This window comes from Varanus komodoensis, unplaced genomic scaffold, assembly GCF_004798865.1.
Source record: "Varanus komodoensis strain SLA01 unplaced genomic scaffold, ASM479886v1 scaffold9, whole genome shotgun sequence".
NCBI classification, from domain to species: Eukaryota; Metazoa; Chordata; class Lepidosauria; order Squamata; family Varanidae; genus Varanus; species Varanus komodoensis.
This window is the reverse complement of record NW_025336598.1, coordinates 4,227,192-4,247,605: the sequence shown is the minus strand read 5'-3', so window position 1 is coordinate 4,247,605 and position 20,414 is coordinate 4,227,192. Positions and strand designations below refer to the sequence as shown.

Below are 20,414 nucleotides of genomic sequence, written 5' to 3'. Positions count from 1 at the left end.
ATAATAATAATAATAATAATAATAATAATAATAATAATAATAATAATAACAATAATAATACCTGTATGTTGCCAACAGTTAGGTACCGTGGAAAATGTTAGGTTTTTAGACTAGGTAGTGTTTGATGTTTTAGCACCTAGGGTGGTCAAATGACCCCGGGGGGGGGGGGGGTGAATAACTGTGACTGTATTCTTTTGACTGAAAGCTGCTATCCCTCTTCCCCTTTCCTGCTCCTTTCCCCTTACCTTTGTGTATTTGTAGTTGTTGCTAACTTCTGTTCAGATGACATGTATGGTGTGGTTTAATACAGTTCCTTTTCCCCAAGACTTGGCTCACTGTGTGCTGGTTCAGAGCAGTTTCGCTTGCTAAGGGGGGAAATTGGGCTTTCCTTGCCCTACAGACTGCTGGGAGGATGGGAATACCCGGAAGTGTTAGTGGGTGTGGTGTGCCTCACCGTTACAAGCATCAGTGGTCCCAAACCTCAAAAAGGGTAGCAGAGAAGACATGAGGAATTACTGGCTGTTTAGTCTTACATCCATACTGGGAAAGATGATGCAGAGGCTTATAAAAGAGAGAGATCTAGAAACCCTGGAAAGGGAAGAGAGGTTGGCAGCCATATAACATGGTCCTCCCAGACAAACCTTGTGGAATTCTATGACAAGGTTTCAAAGTGGCTAGACGGAGGGGGCATGATAAATGTGGTTTAGTGGGTTTTAGTAAGACCTTTGAGTGTTGCGTGACATCCTGGTTGAGAAATTGAGGAGTTTCGGCATAGGCTGATGCACTATCCAATGGATTAGGGCATGGATGACAGACTGAAAGCAGAGGGTAGCTATTAGTGGAGATGAGTGGGGTTCCTCAGAACGATGTCCTGGGTCCAATCCAGTTCAATCTTTTCAACAATGACCTGGGGGGCAGAGCCAGCTCGGAATGGATTCTGGACGCTAAAATCTGCACTCCTCCTGATCATGAACAAAAACATGATTAAACTATACTCAAATTAAGATTAAAAAAACACTGGAGAAATACATAAAACATAAGTCCATTCCTTTGTTTATCTCCTGGGAAGATCTGAAACACAGACATGGACTTAGAGTTGTTTTTGTGATCTAAAACTGCTGGGCCTAGCCCAGAGTAAGCCATATTTCGACTGTCTACTGACTGAGAAACAGTGTTTATGCTATAAATACTCCGGCCACTTATTAAAATAAGCCTAAAAACAGCTAGGGAAGCAGAGATTTAGAGAAGGTTACTTTCTTGAAGGATTTTTTTTTTTGATAAGAAGTGACTCTTCTCTCTCCTCCTGGGCAGCTGGCAGGCCGAGAGAGTGCCGATACAGAAAACAGTCAGACAGATCTGTAAGTAATGCAGATTAAAGCTAGTTAGCATCCCAGAACTAATTTTTCTGCTACATTGTTTTATATTATAAGAAAATAACAAGCAATTTTAGGAAAAACAAAAAAAAAATCTAACAAACAAGCAAGTACGATAGACAAAACAAACTATGTAATGGAATTGCATCTGAATCTGAACTGTATCTGAATTTGAGCTCCCTCTGCTGGCTAATTGTTAAATTGCAGCTGCTAATTCATTTATTGATTGAAAGTGTAATTCAATGTTGGATTGCAAATAAGATCATAAAATCCAAGAGCTCTCTCTCCACTTAGTTGGAAGTAATAGTTGTAGACTGTATGTCCAAGCGCAGTAAAAGTGCAGAAAACATGAGATCTTGATCTCAAGAACCGAAGACTGTTTGGCGAAGATCCAGGGTGAAAAAAGATTCTTCTCACAAACCTCATCCATCAGATTTACAATTAAAAAGAGTAGAGATGGGTGGAAAAAAGAAAACATCACTGGAAAAATCACTGGAAAAAGCAGCAACTTCATCAATACAACTGGATAATTCTGTTACACTTCTACAAGAAATAAGAGAAATAAAGACAAAAATAGATGCAGGATTTGATGGTATGAAAGAAGAGATGAAGAGTGATTTGAAAAAGCTGGATATTAAAATAGATAATATGGATGGAAGAATAAAAGAATCAGCTAAACAAAATCAAGAGAATCTCCAAACAATTACAGAAGTGAAAGCTCAGATAAGAGAACAGGATAAAGAGTTTAAAAAACAGATTACGATAGACCAGGTCTCTAAAAGTGTGATCGAGATCCCAGACAGACAACGAAGATCGAATATATGCCTTAAAGGATATCCAGAGGATGCGAAAGAGAATGAAGATAAATTGATCCAATCAATATTGGAATGAGCTAAAACTATTCTTCCAGATGTTTCCTTTACAAGATATATCAATGCAATACATGGAGTTGGCCCAAGAGGATCAGGAAGAAAAATACCGAGAGACATTGTGGTTAGATTTTGGTCATATGAAAAAAAGAACAACTGATGCGGAAATTACAGAATATGACATCAATTATGCTGAGTGTCATCAGATTCAAGTCTTTCCTGATCTATGTAATGAGACTTTGCAATGGAGAAGAGATATGTCTCAAGTCTGTCAAATACTGCAAAAGAATTCTATAAAATATAGTTGGGGGTTCCCAATTTTTATGAAATTTGCATATAATGGAAAATATTACAGAGTGGATACAAAGGAAGAAGCACTGGAATTACTGAAGACGCTCGGAATTATCCTGGATGAGGAATATGTAGCAAAAATGCAAACGTTAAAGGACATATCTACATTTTCAAGAAGGAAGACATGAGGAGAGAAGAGATAGTGAGAAGGAGAAGTTGAGCATAGCAGCAGGAAGCTCATCCTTTCCATAGAGGCAGGAAGAAGAGGAGATCCAGAAGAAGAGGAGAATTATAAGAAGGATGAAAAGAAGATTTATATGTAATAGCTATAGAATATATTGTATTAGTGTTGAAATTATTACCGAAATATAAGAGAATTTTGAGGATAGAATAAATGGGCATAGATGATTGAGGAGGGTGGAATGGGTGTCTGGGGTCTACAAAGGGAAGGCTCCTCTCCCCCCCCCCCCCCCCCCCCCCCAAGTCCAAAGCGGCAGGGAGGAGAGACTCTCCTGAAGATGGGCAAGGGGGCCTCCATACACAGTTGTGGTGGGGAATATGGTGAGGGTAGGGTTAAATTGGAGTGTTTATTCACATTTGGAGACCAAAAATTACATTTAATGTATTGAAAAAATGGGATAAATACTGAAGATTGTGACTTGGAATGTAAACGGATTGGGAGAAAAACATAAGCAAACCAGAATTGAAAAATCTTTATATAAAGAAAAAGCATATATTATATTTTTACAAGAAATGCATCAAAGGAAAGAGGAGGTAAATGAACTAAATCTACACTGGGCAGATGTATATGAGAAATCATATGGTAGTTCAAAAGCAAGAGGTGTTGCAATTATTCCTGCCAAAAGATGTGAATTTAAAATAAAAGCTAGAAAAAAGGACCATTTGGGGAGATTTCTAATAATACCAGGTCCAATGTATGAACAAGAGGTGACATTAGCTAATGCATATGCACCTAATATAAATCAAAGGGAGTTCTACGACAAGGTATATAAAGAAATAGAAGAATTAAAAAAAGGATATGTGATAATGGCGGGTGATTATAATATGGTTGCGGATAAAGAAAAAGATAAATCGAACCCATTAAAGTCAGATATAAAATATAAGAATACAGATTTAAGTAGATTTATTAAGGAAAACAGATTTAAAGATGTTCGGAGGGAATTAAATGGGGAACAGAAAAGTTATATATTTTATTCAAATAGAAATAAAAATTTCACAAGAATAGACTATATATTTGTAACTTCAAAAATATTGTCCAAAATAGTTGAGGCAGATAGAAAAATTAAAATATCAGACCATGCAATGATAACAATGGAAATGGAAATAAAATGTGATTATAGTCAGGCAAATAGATGAAGGATAGGTTTAAGGATTTTTATAAATGAAAAGATTTTAGAAAAAATGGAAAAAGAATTAAAAGAAATATGGGGAATAAATGAAAAAGGAGGTAGTAATACAAGTGTAATATGGGATACAATGAAAGCAGCAGTAAGAGGGTTAGGAATAAAATATTCATACAATTTAAAAAAACAAAAAGAGCAACATATAATGAGACTAGAAAAAGAAATTAAAGAATTAAGAGAAAGAATATATAAAAAGTAGAAAAAACAAAATTATGTTAGAATTAACAGCAAAAAGAAAAGAAATACAAAATATTGAATTAGAAAAAGTTCAAAGAAATCTAATTTACTTGAAAAGGGAATTTTATGAAAATAGTAATTAAATTCCAAAATGCTGGCCAGAGCTACACAAGTCAAAAAAGCAAAAAAATTAATTGGAGTAATAAAGAATGAAAAGGGGGAAAGATGTAATAAGATGAAAGAAAAACTTTTAATTTTCCAAAGGTTTTTTGACAAATTATATAAGAGAAATGAAATAGTTTTGAAAGAAAGCCAAAAATATATAGAAAAGAATTTAAAGTGTAAAATTCGAGAAGAGGATAAAGAAATTATGGAAACCCAAATAAAAGAAGAAGAGACATTGGAAGTTATTAGTAAATTAAAAATAGGTAAAGTACCAGGATCTGATGGATTGGGTGCTGAAAATTATAAAAATGTTAAAAAATTATTAGTCCCCAAAATGAAAATGGTGCTTAATAAAATAATGGAAGGGGAAACAATTCCAAGCACTTGGAGACAATCCGTGATAGTATTGATAGCAAAACCTAACAAAGACCTTACAAAGTCTGAATCTTATAGACCGATATCTCTCATTAATCAAGATGCTAAGATCTTTACAGCAATATTGGAAAATAGATTGAATAAATTTATAAATAAATATATAAGAATGATCAATGTGGGTTTATAAGAGGTTGACAAATGTCAGATGTGGTAAGGAGAGTATTAAATATTAACTATTGTATTGAGAAGAAAAATATAAAGGCAAGTATACTAGCATTAGATATATTTAAAGCCTTTGACTGTGTGGAATGGCCAACAATGAAGATTTTAATAGAGAAGATGGGATTTGGAGTAAAGTTTAAGAAAGTAATAAATCAATTATATTCAGAAAATACAGCAAAAATAATTGTAAATGATGGTATTACAGAAGCAATAATCCTAAGCTGAGGGACGAGACAGGGTTGTCCTTTATCCCCAATATTATTTGCTTTAATGATGGAAATATTGGTAAATGCAATTAGGAATGATACACAGAAGGAATTGGAGTAGGTCAGAAAACTAAAATTAATTTGTTCGCAGATGACACATTGCTAACATTTCAAGACCCAATAAATACTATAGAGAGAATATATTTACATTTAAAGGAATTTGGGAAATATAGTGGATTGCAAGTTAATTGGGAAAAATCCAAAATGATGTTATAGAAACATAATAGTGAAGAAGTGGATATATTAAAAGGAAAATATAAATTAAAAATAGTAGACAATATTAGATACTTAGAAATCGATATTCCAAAAGATAGTCAAGAAGAAGAAAAACAATGAAAAGTTAAAGAAGGACATAAAAGATAAAATAGGAAAATATAAAAAGGTAAAATTATCATGGTTTGGAAGAATAGCAGTAACAAAAATGAAAATTCTGCCAAAGATTAATTTTTTGCTTTGGATGATCCCAATCAGGTTTTATGATCATGAATTAAAGGAAATACAGATATTATAGGAGGTTTATTGTAATGGAGGGAAGAGAGCAAGAATAAGTAAAGCACAAAGGTATGAATCACAAAAAAAAGGAGGGCTGGGCATTCCAGATATTAAAAAGTATTAGGTTGCAAACCAATTAAAGATAGTTCCAGATATTATAGCCCAAAATAATTAATATGGAGCAATATCGAATTAAAAGAATTAAGGGAAATAGATTATCATTTAGAGACATATTGGTTTAAAAAGGATATTAAAAAGATCATTAAAAGAATTCAAAATCCCTTTTTAAAAAATGCGATGGAAGTATGGGAAAAATTGAGACAACAGTTAATCCTGGGAATTTCTCCATTAACACCAGTGTTTGAAATGGAGAAATTCCCAAAAATAGAATTAAAGGATTAGAAAACTAAATTTAAAAAAATTACTATATTTATAGATGGGAAGACTGGAAAACTAAGATAAAAATATATTACAATTAAGGAGAGTATTGCCAGAGGTTAAATGGGTTAAATTTAATTCAATTAGAAAAACGGATAAAGATGGAGGATAAATTTAAAAAGGAAGAAAGGCAATTAACAAAATTTGAAATGATCAGAAAAGAATGTGAGACTGAGGAAGAATATACAAGTAAAGGAAGAATTGCCAAAATCTATAGGATATTAATGGAGTTAGGGGATCAGACAAAAAGTTTAAAATCAATTTGGGAAATGGATGTAGGTGAAATAAAAGTCAAGGATTGGAAGTATATTTGGAACTTATATTTGAGTATATAAGAATATGTCAGAATTAAAGAGCATGGATACAAGGTGATACGGAGATGGTATTTAACACCAGTTAAATCAAATTGATGACAAATATTCTAATATATGTTGGAGATGTGGTAAAGAGATTGGAACTTATAAACATATGTGGTAGGATTGTGAAAACATACAAAAGATTTGGATTATGGTATTTAAGGAAATTGGAGAAATTTTAGATATAGACTTAAAAATGTCACCAAGAATGGTGCTATTACTGTTGATAGAAAAACAAGTTATAAATGAAGCTAAGCAAGAATTGATTCTATGTATGATAATGGCAGTTAGGCTAGTGATAGTTAAATATTGGAAACAGAATTGGGTTTTGCAAAGGCATGAATGGTATAATGAAATATGGAACATGGTAATTAATGATAAACTGATGACAGAAATAAAAATTAAAATAGGGTTAATAAAAGCAAATAAATAAAATGAAATCTGGGAAGATTTTGTAAAAGCAGTACTGATAGAAGGTAAAGGCTATAAACCCAGTCAAGATTATATGAACTTCTGGAGGGGATATGGAAATAATTGAAGTATATTATATATTATTAATTGTTATAGTATGTGAATGGTGGTAGCATTGGTCTCCAGAGTGGTGGGGGCACTTTATCATTTACCTTTTATTATTATTATTGTTATGATGTATTTATAGGGTTTTTTGTCTAAAAATAAAAAAATGTGGGGGGGGGAGAAAAAAAATGACCTGGAAGAGGGGGTGTCTAGTCTGATCAAATTCACAGATGATACTGAAATGGGGATGCCTGTCCAGAGTGCCTGTTCCTCAGCTGTGGCCAGAACCCCCATAACTGAGGAACAGGCACACTGGATCCAGAAGGATCTGGACAGGCTGGCTAAGTGGGCAAAGGAGAACAGGACAGCATTCAATGTGAATAAGTGCAAGGTCTTGCAGTTGGAACACAGGAGTAGATGTCACAGGTACAGGATGGGAAACAAGTGGCTGGAGAGCAGCACTTGTGAAAGGGATCTCGGAATACTGGTCAACTGCAGGATGAACATGAGTCAGCAGTAAGATGCAGTGGTTAGTAAGGCAAACCCCACGCCCCCTTGGATGCATCACCAGAAGCATGGCTTCTAGATCGAGAGAGGTATTACTGCCACTCTATACGACTCTGGTGCATCCACAACTGGAGTAATGTGTTCATTCCTGGCTCCACATTACAGGAAAGCTATAGCAGTGTAGGGCCACAAGGATGGTGGCAAGATTGTGGGTGAAGCTGTATGAGGCAAGATTGAGGGAACTGGATCTTTTCAGCTTGGAGAAGAGGTGACTCCAAGGGGAAAACTGCTGAGATACACAGCTGTTACCTCAGTACACCTACCCAGCTGATTCTTGTCTTTCTTGCTTGCACATGTAAGGGACATCTCTTTGGTGAGCAAGAGTGGTGGCACAGCAGAAATCTGTGGAGGAACACAGAATCCAGCCAGGCCCTACTGCTGAGCTGATTCTTGCTCCTCTTGCTCACAAGTGTAGGCTCCCTTTGGCAAACAAGAAAAACAAACAGGAAAAACTGTCAAGCCATACAGCTCCAGCTCTGTGCTTCCACTCCTGTGGAAGCAGCAGCAGGACAATCAACTGAGCAGTACCAACCACCTGCCCATATCTTTAGGGCAGGAGGTGTGTAGTGTGGGGAAGCCTCTGACAGTTGCACAAAACAGCAGTTGTCAGTAGTACTCTCTGTCTAGCTGCTTGTCAAGAATGGCAACAGGCGACTCTTATCAAGTGGAGTGAAAGAATGCCAGCACTCCACACATATCTAGAGTATGCAGTGTAGACTCTACCAGGCTGGACTGGGGTGGAAAAATTCCTGGCAAACAATCTCTTGGTTTAAATGAAAAGATGAAACAACCTTTGAGAGGAAAGAAGGATTCAATGAAAGACAAGGTATGGAAAATCTATCTGTAGAGCACAGAGTTGACTGGTGCAACAAGAAGATGTGATCACCACCAGAAAAGCCACCTTTCATAACAAGAGATAATGGTTGATCATAGCTATGGGGTTAAATGGCTTCCTTGTTAAAGCTTACAAGGCCACCAACAAGCTCCAAGCTGGGGTTAGCAATTGAGTAGATGGGAGAATGTTCTTTAGTTCTTTCAGAAGATCACCAGAGGAATGCTGTGCCTCATCATCATGCAGGTCTGCCATGCCAGTGGTCACTGAGGCATGCACTTCCTCATTGCACCAAGCCACTTCACCAGACTGTTGCAGCTTGCATAGGAACATCATGCCAGGCAGGGGATGGAACTTCCACTGTGGACGCCTCCTTTGCTGGCCCCTCAGCAAGGGTGGCAGACAAAGGGCAATGTATCGTGAATTTAAGTGCGTGCTTTGGAGCTAGTTCCAGTTCAGTTCATTTTTTTCTCTTTTTCCTTCCCCTATCCCTTGCTCCATTCCCCAAACCTATATATTTTTTCTGCTTCCATTGCATATTGGATACAGCTCTGCTACCTTTGGCCTACTACAGGGTCAGTATGCGTAATTGTTTTTCTGGGTGGTTCAGGTTTTTTTCATTCATCCTTCCCCCACCCCCCCTTGGAAATTCATATCTGTTGGTGAGGCAAGTTTAGGAGAACCTGATGGATCTGGAAAGAGATAAGAAGCCAAGGGATGCAGCCATTTGGGCGATAGTTAGAGGGAAGGATGGCAGTGGGAGCATAATGTGCCCACGAAGAAGTTCAGATACCTAATATCTATTCCCTCTAGTTTTTCAACCAAAAGTAAAGGTAACCATTTCAGCCAGATCCTGGGTCTGGGGGTGCTGTTTCTGAATGCTAGGTTGGTCCAAAACAAGACCTCCCTCATCCATGATTTGATTATGTATTAATGAAATCTGGGTGGAAGACTCACCAGGCTATGCCCACCTGGGTACTTGATACGGCACCAACATTGCCTGGAGGACTGGTGAGTGGGAGTGGCCTTAAGAAATCATTACTACTCTCCAGGTTTCCTGTCTTCCCAGGATTTGGTCTTGAGTGTTTGCACTAGTGTGTTGGGTTCTTGAGACAGACTGGGGATCCTGCTGGTATATTGTCCACCCTGTTGCACAGCAGTTTTCCTACCTGAGCTAACAGAGATAGTCTCAGACCCGGTGATGAAAACCCCTAGAATGCTAGTTCTGAGGAACTTTTATGTGCATGCTAAGTTTGCCTTATCCAGGCAGGTTCCTTGCCTTATTCATGACTGTCATGACAACCATGTGACTGTCTCAGCATGTCATTCACTGAACACATGAAAAAGGTCACATTTTTGACCTGGTCTTTTTGACAGGGCAGGAGGATGGTGGTTCTGATGTGGAGGGGATAACTTTAACCCTGTTGTCATGGTCAGATCACTTCACTGTGAGATTTCGACTGTTGGCCCCTCCCTCCACAAGGGTGGAGGAACTATTAGAATGGTCTGCCCCTTGGAGACTGATGTATCCAGATGGATTCCAGAAAGCTCTGGGTGAATATCCAGCTGATATGGTAGGTGCTCCTGTTGAAGTCCAGGTGACCCTGTGCAACAGGGAGATGACCTGAGAGGCTGACATGATTATACCTAAGGACCCTCTCCATTCTGGCAGAGCCCAGCTGTCTCCATGGTATACACTGGAGTTTAAGGCAATGAAGCAAGAAGGGAGATGGCTAGAGCACAAGTGGAGGGAATCTTCAGATAAGTCTGACCAATCACAACTTAAAGCTCACTATCAAGTCTATACATGGTGAGAAAACTGGCAAAAAGTAAGGTTGCTTACCTGTAACTGTTCTTCCAGTGATCATCTGTGCTTTCACACATATGGGTGCTGCACCTGCACAGTGCCTATTTTTGGGAAGCTTCTCCTAGCAAAGCCTAGAACTTTCGGTGGGAGTCCTGCTCCCCTCCAAGTATAAAAGGAGTATGCTCCCACCATTCCCTCAGTTCACAGGGTGACCAACATTTGGCTTCGGAACCTGGCTACCATTATAGTTTAGAAAGGTGTTACTATGTAACCACTGACACCAATGTGGGGCCAGCAGGTGGGTTGTATGAATGCACAGATGACCACTCAAAGAGAGACAGTTACAGGTAAGCAACCTTACTTTCTTCTGTTTGGTCTCTTTGCATCACGCATATGTGTGACTAGCAAGCTTACCAGATGTGGTGGTGGGAAGTGTTGTCATTGAAGAATGCAGGACAGCACTGTACAGTCAAAAGAGCAGTCCTGCCTTAACACCAAGTGAGCAATATTTCATGGAGGTTGAAGGTAGCCACTTTACAAAGATCTTGTAAGGGGATGCTTGCATGGAGAGCTGTGGATGTTGCCCTAGCCCTGGTTAAGTGGGCTTTGGGTTGGTGCGGAAGCTCTAGTTGCATCAACTGGTAAGCTAGCTTAATTGTTTCCACAGTCTAGTGGGTCAGACATTGTGGACTGATCAGTTCACCTTCGGAACAGTAAGCATATGTTACAAACAGTCTTTTAGTCTGTCATACCGATTCAGTACAGAATCTGTAAAAGGCCAGTGTCCTTTGTACATCAAGTGTATGTAGCAATGATACAACAGGTGTGGATGGTATCAGAAAGAAGGCTAGAAGCACTGTGTTCTGATTCAGAGAGTCTTCAGACTAGTCATAGCAGAATATAAACTGAATGAATGAATGGATGCACCTTTGGGAGGGAGGCGGGATCTAGTTAAAGGACTACTTTTTCCTTTTAGAAAGTAAGGTAAGGAGTATCTGCTCATAGAGCACAAAGCCCTCCAGGCCGATGTGATAGCCACAAGGAATGAGACTTTCCAAGAGAGCTCTAATTCCATGGTGGCAAGTAGTTCAAACAGGGCTCTTGTTAAGGTTTTCAAGACAACCAATAGACTTCAACTCAGTACTACAGTTCAGACAGGAGGATTCAAATTATATAATCCTACCACAAATCTTTGTGAGAGGGGATGTGAAAATACCAGTGTTCTGTTGACTGGACCTCTCATGGATGAAATTGCAGAGAGGTAAACCTTGATGGAAGAGGGTTTTAAGCCTCTGTCATTCAAGGAATGAAGGAACTCAAGGTTTTATTTATTGGAGCCTGAGTAGGATCAAAGGCATGTTCCCTTGAACATGTCCCATTTAATCAAATATGAGTATCGAGTACTTGGTTGCAGTGCTGCTTGCAGTATGAGTTGGACTTGAGGGTCTAGATCAGTCTGTCTCACTACCAAGTGATCAACCAAGCCATCAAGTAAAACATCTTCACATTGAGGTACAAAATCTTGCTCCAATTCTACAATATTAAGTCTGGTATTTTCGGAAAGCGTGAAAGGGTGATTGGAAAGGCAGAGCAGACTTGTGAACCAAAGTTGTCTCAGCCATCATGGGATTATAAGAATGCAATGAGTTCGGCCCTTCCTGATTTTGGCAGTCTTGTGATTAGAGAAGTATGGAAACATATAGAACAGGGTTCTTTACCATGGAATGAGGAAGGTGTCACTGAGGGAGCTGGGGCTGATTCTGGCTCATGAACAGTAAGCTTTGCATGCTGCATTGTCTGCCACCACAAACAAATCAATAGTCAATGTGCCCCAAACAGCAAAGATGTTGCCCCTGCCCTCTCAATACAGTTCCCACTTGTGCACCTCATACAATACTTGGCCAAGGGCATCTGCTGTGGCATTTTGAACCCCTGCCAAGTGGATGGCAATTAATATTCCTGCGGATGCACCAGTCCTATATGTGGATAGCCAACCAAGCCAGAAACATAGATCTTGTGCCACACTGCTGAGATAAAAAACTATGGTGGTGTGGTCCAAGACAACTTGTATATCTTTGCCATTCAAGATCAGTTGGAATGAAATTAGTACCTTGCAGACCACAAGGAATTCAAGATGGTTGATATGCCATCTCCGGTCCTGTCCGGTGCACAGGCCTTGCATTTGGTAATGTTGTGGTGAGTGCCCCAGCTGGTGAGGGATGTACATGATGGATTGTGAGATTTTTCATTGTCAATGCACAGTTTGAGCCTATGTAGTAGCTTGCGTGTTTTTTGGATGGAGTGCAGAAAGTCATCGTTGAATAAGGGTAGATTTGGAAGTCCTGCAGCACAAATGGGCACAGACAACAGCCATACATTTTGCAAATATTCTTGGTGCTGTTGACAGTCTGAATGGCAGAACTCAAACCAATGATAAATCTCAAGAAATGGCAATAGTCCAGATGGATAGCAATATGAAAATATGCATCCTTTCAATCTATTGACGCAAACCAGTCCCCTTGCTGTAACAGTGACAAGGTATTTTATAGGGAGACTGTTTGGAATTTTTTGTTTGGGATAAAGCAGTTGACTCCCTGAAGGTCTAATATTGGATGGAAACCACCATCCTTCTTTGGAAAGTAAAATCTCAAAGCGAAACCATGGCATACATAGGATTGGTCCACCTGACCGATTGTTCCTTTTGCTAGTAAAGTATTAACTTCCTCCATTAGGGTTGGAGGAGGAGTTGGGTGGACCATTCCAAGAGGTGATAAGGTCTCAAATTCTATCTGGTATCCATGTTGTATTATGGATAGTACCCACCAATCTGATGTGATGGTTTTCCTATTGGAAAAATAGTCTCAGGCTATCACCAAATAGAGTTGGAAGAGATCACTGGGGACTGGTTCATGCTACCTATCAGCATGGCTTCCTCTCAGCATCTAGCTTTCTTTTAGAGAGTTGCTGAAAGTGTGTGGTATTCCAGCAGTGTTTTCGGGCCATGGGTAGCTGGTATTGTTGCTGATATCCAGGAAAACTGAATAGTGTCCTGCTATGGTAGGCTAGTATTGAGTGGGTCGGCCCCATTGCTACTTACATGCTCTTGGAGGTTGAAAGGGGCCAAATCCCACCCACCTGGCTGTTGCTTTAGCTTTCTGGACGGTGTCCAGTTGCTTGTCTGTTCTGGTGTGGAAGAGCCCTTCCCCATCGAACAGCATATTCGCAATTGCAGAACGTGTCTCTTGTGGAAGTTTGGTTGTGCCTAACTATACATAGTTTTGGATTGCCACTGTGCCAACAAGGGCCCTCAAGTCACAGTCAACATGGTGGTGTGCTGTGCTTATTTGCTGTTTTGACAGCTGCATGGCCTTGGATATAAATACTCTGGTGAGTTCCCATTGTCATTCAGGTAGGAAGACCGCCAGAGCTTCCAGCCTCTGTGAAAGACCTGATATCTCCCCATTGTGGCTTTGTGATTTGAGATGCAACATTCCAGGACTATGACAAAGTAAATTTGTCTTGCCATCATGTCCAGTCAATGGCCTTCATGATAGGTCAGAGTGGAGTGTTCCCTCTGAGGGCATCCTTGAATAGACCCTACAATTACAGAGTTTGGGCAAGAATAAAGTAGGAGAAATGGTATATCTACTTCCTGTACCATATATATGTCCTTGAGCCTTCACCAAGCCTGATAGGGTTGTGTTGGAAGCTGCCAGGGATCCCTCATGGCCTGAGATAAAGTTGGCAAGAACAGTACAGCTACCAGAAAGGAGTCCTCCATTCGGACAACATCATACACAGGATCCAGAATCAGTTTGGTCAGTTGCTGGGTCTGGAGGTCAAGAGATGTTGCCCTCCGAAGGAACTGCTCTGAGAACCAACCTAAATCCTCACATGGGGATCCTGGGCCCTGGGAGGAGATGACATTCTTTGGAGAAGTAGAAACTGTTTCTTCAGAAACTGGGTATGCGTCCAAATCAGAGGCATAGTCTACTGGGTCGGAAGAGATTCAGTCAACAGTTGGAGGATCTCTGCAGCACTAGATCCATGGTGAGTGTGCAGTGGTGTTGCATCCAGCTGGAGTTGGTTCCAGAACTGGCTGGTGACAGAACTGTGCTGGGGTCCAGAATTCATGAGGCTGGGCACTGGTAGGTGGCCGTGGATAATGGGACTGGCACATGTTCCCATGAATAGCCTGCATAGTAGCACTCAGTGAATGTCGCTGCCGAACCCCAATGTGCATCCCGGCTGTAGGTGATAGTCAGTTCAAAATGGTCCACCAGATGGCAGGTTGAGATTGGCAACATGCCAAGCAAGATGGATTAGTAGTGTGGGTGAGGCCTTGGAGGCACTATTTGCGATTCTATGTCCTGGTGTGGTATATTCACAGAAAATACAGCAGAGATGATCCAAGCTACTAGAGATCAGGATGGTGAGTCTCTTATCTCCCCTTCAGAGAAGGAGGTTGGAATTATTGGATCAGATCGTGTTTCCACAGGCTCTAGTCGGGCCAGTGCTGGAATGGCCAAAATGTCCAGAGAGGCATGGTTTGACTCCAGGGCCAGCATAGTAGTGGGAAAGATGAAGACAATGCTCTGTAGTGGTTGGAGAGTGGTGCCCCAGTTCTTTTGTGGGCTTTTCTTTGCCCAATTTTTTAGCCACTCTGGGCGCTCTTCCATCATCTTGTGGTGCCTATTTTATCTTTATGTTTCTTCATGCCACCAGTGCTTGCCAGTTTTTTTGTTCCTAAAGAAGCAGTTTTAGGTGTAACTGCCTATGCAGATGAGATGTGAGATTCCGAGGCTCCTAGGGAGGTAGACAGGTGGTCTTTGGGTTCACCAGTTATGGCCCCCACAGAAACAAGAGCTCTTGTCCACATTTCTGTCTTGAGGCGGCCAGCCCTATTTTTTTCTGGTTTGCTTCATAACTGCCTGGCAATGCAGGCATGAGCCAACTTGGTGCTCCTCCCCAAGACAAAACAAGCAAAGTGAGACTCCATCAATGGATGGCATTTTTCCCCACACCTGACACATTTTTAAAAGCTACTCTGAAGTCTATCAAAAGTGTGAAAGGAGAAGGAAAAGAGAGAATTCCTGAGGTAAGGGTGATGATTGGAGGGGTTTGCAATATTTAATTCGATTTTTTAAAGAACAGAATAGAGATAGGTTGAATGGGAGTAAATTTAAAGGGTTTTGAAGAGAATTGATAAAGAAAAGTTGAGAGAAAAGTCTGAGAAAAATCTGACATAAGTAATGGAGAATGCAGCTAGAAATCCTGAGGCACTACAAATGGTAGTCGAAAGAGGACTGAGGGAAATGACAAGATTTTTACACTGTGGGGAGGGGGCTCCTGTCAAATTTTCTAGGCTTAGGTAGGAGAATCTTCCTGAACATAGCACTGCACAGGTGCAGCAACCATGTGTGTGATGCGAAGAGACCATGAAGAGGAATGATAATGCTTTGCCACCTGTATTGCACCTTTACAGTGCCATCCAGTTGAACTATTCCAAGTGGTTTGGGGACTCCTGCAATCTGGTTTGTCAGATGGGATTCCAAAACACTCAGTGACTTGCTGCAATGAATTTGCTATGCACTTAAAGGAAAAAATGCTCAGATCCTCCATGAATTGGATTTCAAAGTTGTTTCAGTTTCATCTAGGTATGCTTCCAGAGCACCATCTTCTAGCCCAATTTTGATGGATGAGTTTCAATTACTGCAGCCCAAGGATGTGGATAAGGTACTTGACTCTGTCCATCTAGCACTAGCACACTTGCTTCTTATCATCAAGGATCATTGGGAAATCTAAAGAGAGAGTTCATATCTGGGTCCAGGAGGCTGTTAAATCCATCTTGAAAGAAGAAATCATACCAAAGGCTTAAATTAAAGAAGGCTGTGATAAAACTTTAAAGGAGGCTGGGATAAGATCTCTCTTTAAAAAAAGAAAATCCTGCATCCAGAGATAGATGCCAACTATCCCTTTTTGAGCAAGTGGTGGCCAGACAGCTTGGAGGAAGTGGATTATCTGGACCCATTTCAATCAGGGTTTCAGGTCTCAGGTCAGGGCAGAGACTGCCTTGGTTGCCCTGTACAATGACTTCTGTCAGGAGAGGGACACAAAGAGTGCAACCCTGTTGATTCTTCTTCTGATTGTGAAGGCTCACTTCCACTTTGCAGCAACTTCCTGGTAGCTGGCTTCAAAGCCACCTGCAGAATGTTATTTAGCTCAGCCAGGAGAAGGGAATCTTTGTGCCCTAGGAACAGATTCACCACACTGTTAGATGGTGGGGTGGAGAATCCTTCCTGATCCTGAGAGATCAGGTTTAGTATCAACAGGAGCCAGATGTAGTTCCTCCCTGACATTTGTAGAAACTCAGAGAACTAAGGCTATCTTGACCACCACCATTGATCACAATGCAGTTAGTGGCATCCTGTTAAATCTTCACCAATACTCTTGTTACCAGGGGAAACAAAGGTAGAGAAGGGTTCCTCATCCAGTGTAGCAGGAACACATCTCCCAGAGAGCCTCCATCCTCTCCCACCCAAGAACAGAAGCTGTTGCAGACAGCATTGCCCTGCATGGCAAAGAGGTCTATAAATGGAATCCCCCATGTGTTGAAGACCTGGTTCAGTGTCTCTAAGTCCCTCTTCCACTTGTCCATCTGCTACTTCTTCTGCTCAACAAGTCCACTAGGATGTTGTAGATTCCAGCAACATGAATGACAATCCAGGTAATCTCCCTTACACCGGTTCTAGATTCAAACAGTTAACCACAGCAATGGAATTGACAGGGTGTCTCCCTGCTTGTTGATTCAGAACACCACTGTTTTATTGTCCATGGTGATCAGCACAAGGTATTTGGATAAGAAAGTTTGGAATGCCACAAGAAACTTCTGCACTGCAATCAGCTTGAATTAGTTTATGTGCTTGTAGGCTTTGACCTTGCTCCATGTTCCTTGCATTCACAGTAAGCCACAATGGGCTCCCCATCCTAACAGGGAGGCATCCATCATGACTGTAAACAATGGCTCAGGACTGAGGAATGGCATTCCCTTGGATAGCTTTGATGGACAAGTCCACCAGATGAGACTGGAACAGAAAGAGATAGGCATCTGGAGGCACGTCTTTGTCAACTGTAGGGTGGAATGTGTGCATGAACCGCATGTGAAGTGGTCATATTTGGAGCTTGACCAAGGGAACTACCAAGACAGTCATCACCATGAATCCAAGAAGCTACTGAATCTGGAAAACTGTCACCACATGTCACTGGCAGAGTTTGGAGGCCACCTTGACAAGTGCTGCTGCTCTGGGTTCTGGAAGATACACTGCCGCTGTGGTGCAGTCTATGCACTCCTCAATGAAAAGAACAGAATGAGAAGGGGAGAGAACAGACCCTGGAATTTAAACATAAATCTAGTCCATCCAACAAAGAATACATGGTATTGATCACATGGAGCTATTGCCTTGAGGAAGCCAGACCTGGTTGACACCACCAAAAACCAGTCATCCAGGTACAGGTGTTAGGAGTGAACAAGATGGCTGCCTTGAGCATTCATTCTCAAAGACCATAGGCTGGACTTCAGAGGAGTCAGAATCTGGAGAATGGGGAGAGGCTGGGAATGTGGGCTATGTGAGACACTGAGAAGAGAGAAGAGGTGCTTATTTCAAGGTCAGACTCCCCAGCTGGGCATCCAGTCTCTGGGAATACCCAAGATATACAGTTGGAAGAAGTGGATTCAGAGCAGGGGAATTTCTCAGATACAGATGAGGCAGCTCTGGCTGCACCATTAGCAGAGAAGAACAACCTAATTAGAGGATTGGCTTGCAGACTGAAGGCATGCTTCAATCTGGAGCCTCAAGAACCAGTTCACATTACGCTTGGTAGTTCAACACTTTCTGTTCCAGAGCTGTTGAGGAATGTAGCTCCCAAGAGCATCCAGGTGCTGTCCCTCATTGTTGAAGAGTGTGGGGTACTGGTGATGTGACCTTCCTTGTGCTGACTCAATTACCAAGTTCATCTTGGAATGTTGAAATAGGAAAGTCGCATCCTTCTCCTGCATCTAGTACATCCCCTCCAATCAATTTGATGCTGGGGCCACTGCAGACAGACCCTTCCAAGAATGTTGGACCATTTGCAGGTTTTGTGGATAGGAGATGGTGACCAGCCTTGATTCCTCACTCCAAACAGTGTCAAAGACTTGATCCCACATCCTTCTGGTTGCAGCTGCATAGCAATACCAGGGGCATGGGCCATCTGCTGCACTTGTTCTGCAAAATGAACCATGTCCAAAATGGGTGAAGTGGGCTCCCCAGCATCCAATGATGCCTCTGGAGAAAAGTAGCTGGCTTTGACCAATGGAGATGTCTCAGTATCAGCCTTCTAATTCTTGGCATTCATTGGTGAGGATGGATTGAAAACTGTAGGGGCAGTAGAACTAGATCAGCATGGCAGCACAGAGATGGAGGTGAGTGGCTCCAGGGACCTGTGAAATTGCAGAGATGAAGAAGTTGGCTGGGGTCTTGGTGGAGTCAGTGGGCAGTGAAAGGGTGATGCAATGCAATGAAATGCTCCTGGCCCTTGCAGTAGACTGGCCCATATCACAGATCACACACAGAGCCATGGTGGTAGATGCACCATGGATCAAAGAACCTTCAGTCGGAATCTGGAACAGGACGGACCACCTGTTCCAGACTGATACAGGAAAATGAGAGTAATTCCTTTGGCTGTCAACTCCAAGCAGCTCCTGTGGACACTTATATATTCATTAAACTTTTATTTCACTATATTGGACCAACGGCCCTCCAAGCAGATTTCAGTGAATAATCATAACAACAGATCATAACAATAAAGCTATCAATCAAAACACAAGAAGCAGACTCCCGAGGGAATGGCAACTTGATGAAGCAGCAGTGAATATTGCTGTTTTCTGCCTTATCATGTTTGGGTGATTATAAATCGCCCTGAGGGGTGTTTACCTCTCTAAATGACAGGTGAGTGTCAAAACTTTCAGTCTACAACTTTGATTACACCAAGAAGGCCTGATAAGATACAACTGGAAAAGTTAACAAAGTCGACCCCCCGCCCACCGCTCCACACACTTACTCCTCCTTTTTTTCTTTTTATCCTTCTTTTAGTGTTTATTATTTCTTTTTATATTATGACATTTTCTTTGCCAAGGGAATAACACAGCAATTTGATGTAGCTTGAATTCTTAAGGCATTTTTGTTTGCATCTTTTTTTAAAGGGACTCTTCTTTTATTAATACACAGCATCTCATTTGCAAAGCTGTTTACTGTCTCTACTCTGGAACTAAGAATTACAAATACTGTAAACTGACCTTGGTTTGAAAACACTAGTTGGCAGAATTTTTGTGCCTAATTGTGCCTTTTGAATTGAGAAGGACAACAGCACTTTTCAGACAGCTAAGACTTGAGGCTGTGATTTTTGCTGTGATCTAGATTTTAAGGCGTTTCTGTTTCTCTGCTTGGAAAGGACTTTGAAAGGGGTATTCTTGACTTAATTTTGCAGCTGTAAACAGTTTCATATTTTTATTCAAGAACCCTGGACATTATAAATTGATCTTGGCTGAAGCTCACTGAAGTGGAAGAGACGGTTCTCTTCCCTTTCATTGCCATTTTTAAGGGAGTTGCTGGTTGTTTGAGCCAGATGATTTTTTGTTTTGATCTAAACAGACCATCTTATGAGAAGCAACAGTGAGAACTGGACATGGAACTACTGATTGGTTCAAAATTGAGAAAGGAGTACAGCAAGGCTGCATACTGTTGCCCTGCCTATTTAACTTATATGTAAAGTACATCATGCGAAAGGCGGGGCTAGATGAATCACAAATTGGAATTAAGATTGCCAAGAGAAATATCAACAACCTCAGATACGCAGTTGATACCACTCTGATGGCAGAAAGTGAAGAGGAACTAAAGAGCCTCTTGATGCGGGTGAAAGAGGAAAGCACAAAAGTTGGCTTGAAATTCAACATTAAGAAAACTAAGATCATGGCATCCAGTCCTATCACTTCCTGGCAAATAGATGGGGAAGAAATGGAGGTGGTGACAGATTTTATTTTTCTGGGCTCCAAGATCACCACAGAGGGTGACTAAAGCCAAGAAATTAAAAGAGGGAGGAGTGTGACCATCCTTGAACTTCTTGGGGGTGATGCACTTGTTCACCCCACTTAAGTCCAAGATGGGCCTCAGACTCCCATCCCGTTTGGGTACTGTGAAGTTCCTGGA

The 20,414-nt window shown here is 41.0% G+C and overlaps 1 protein-coding gene across 2 annotated transcripts in view; it reads right to left on the bottom strand.

Annotated features, from left to right (window-relative positions):
• The window catches only part of ITFG2 (integrin alpha FG-GAP repeat containing 2), a 109,088-nt gene that overhangs the window by 53,372 nt on the left and 35,302 nt on the right, over positions 1-20,414 (bottom strand). The window lies entirely within an intron of this gene.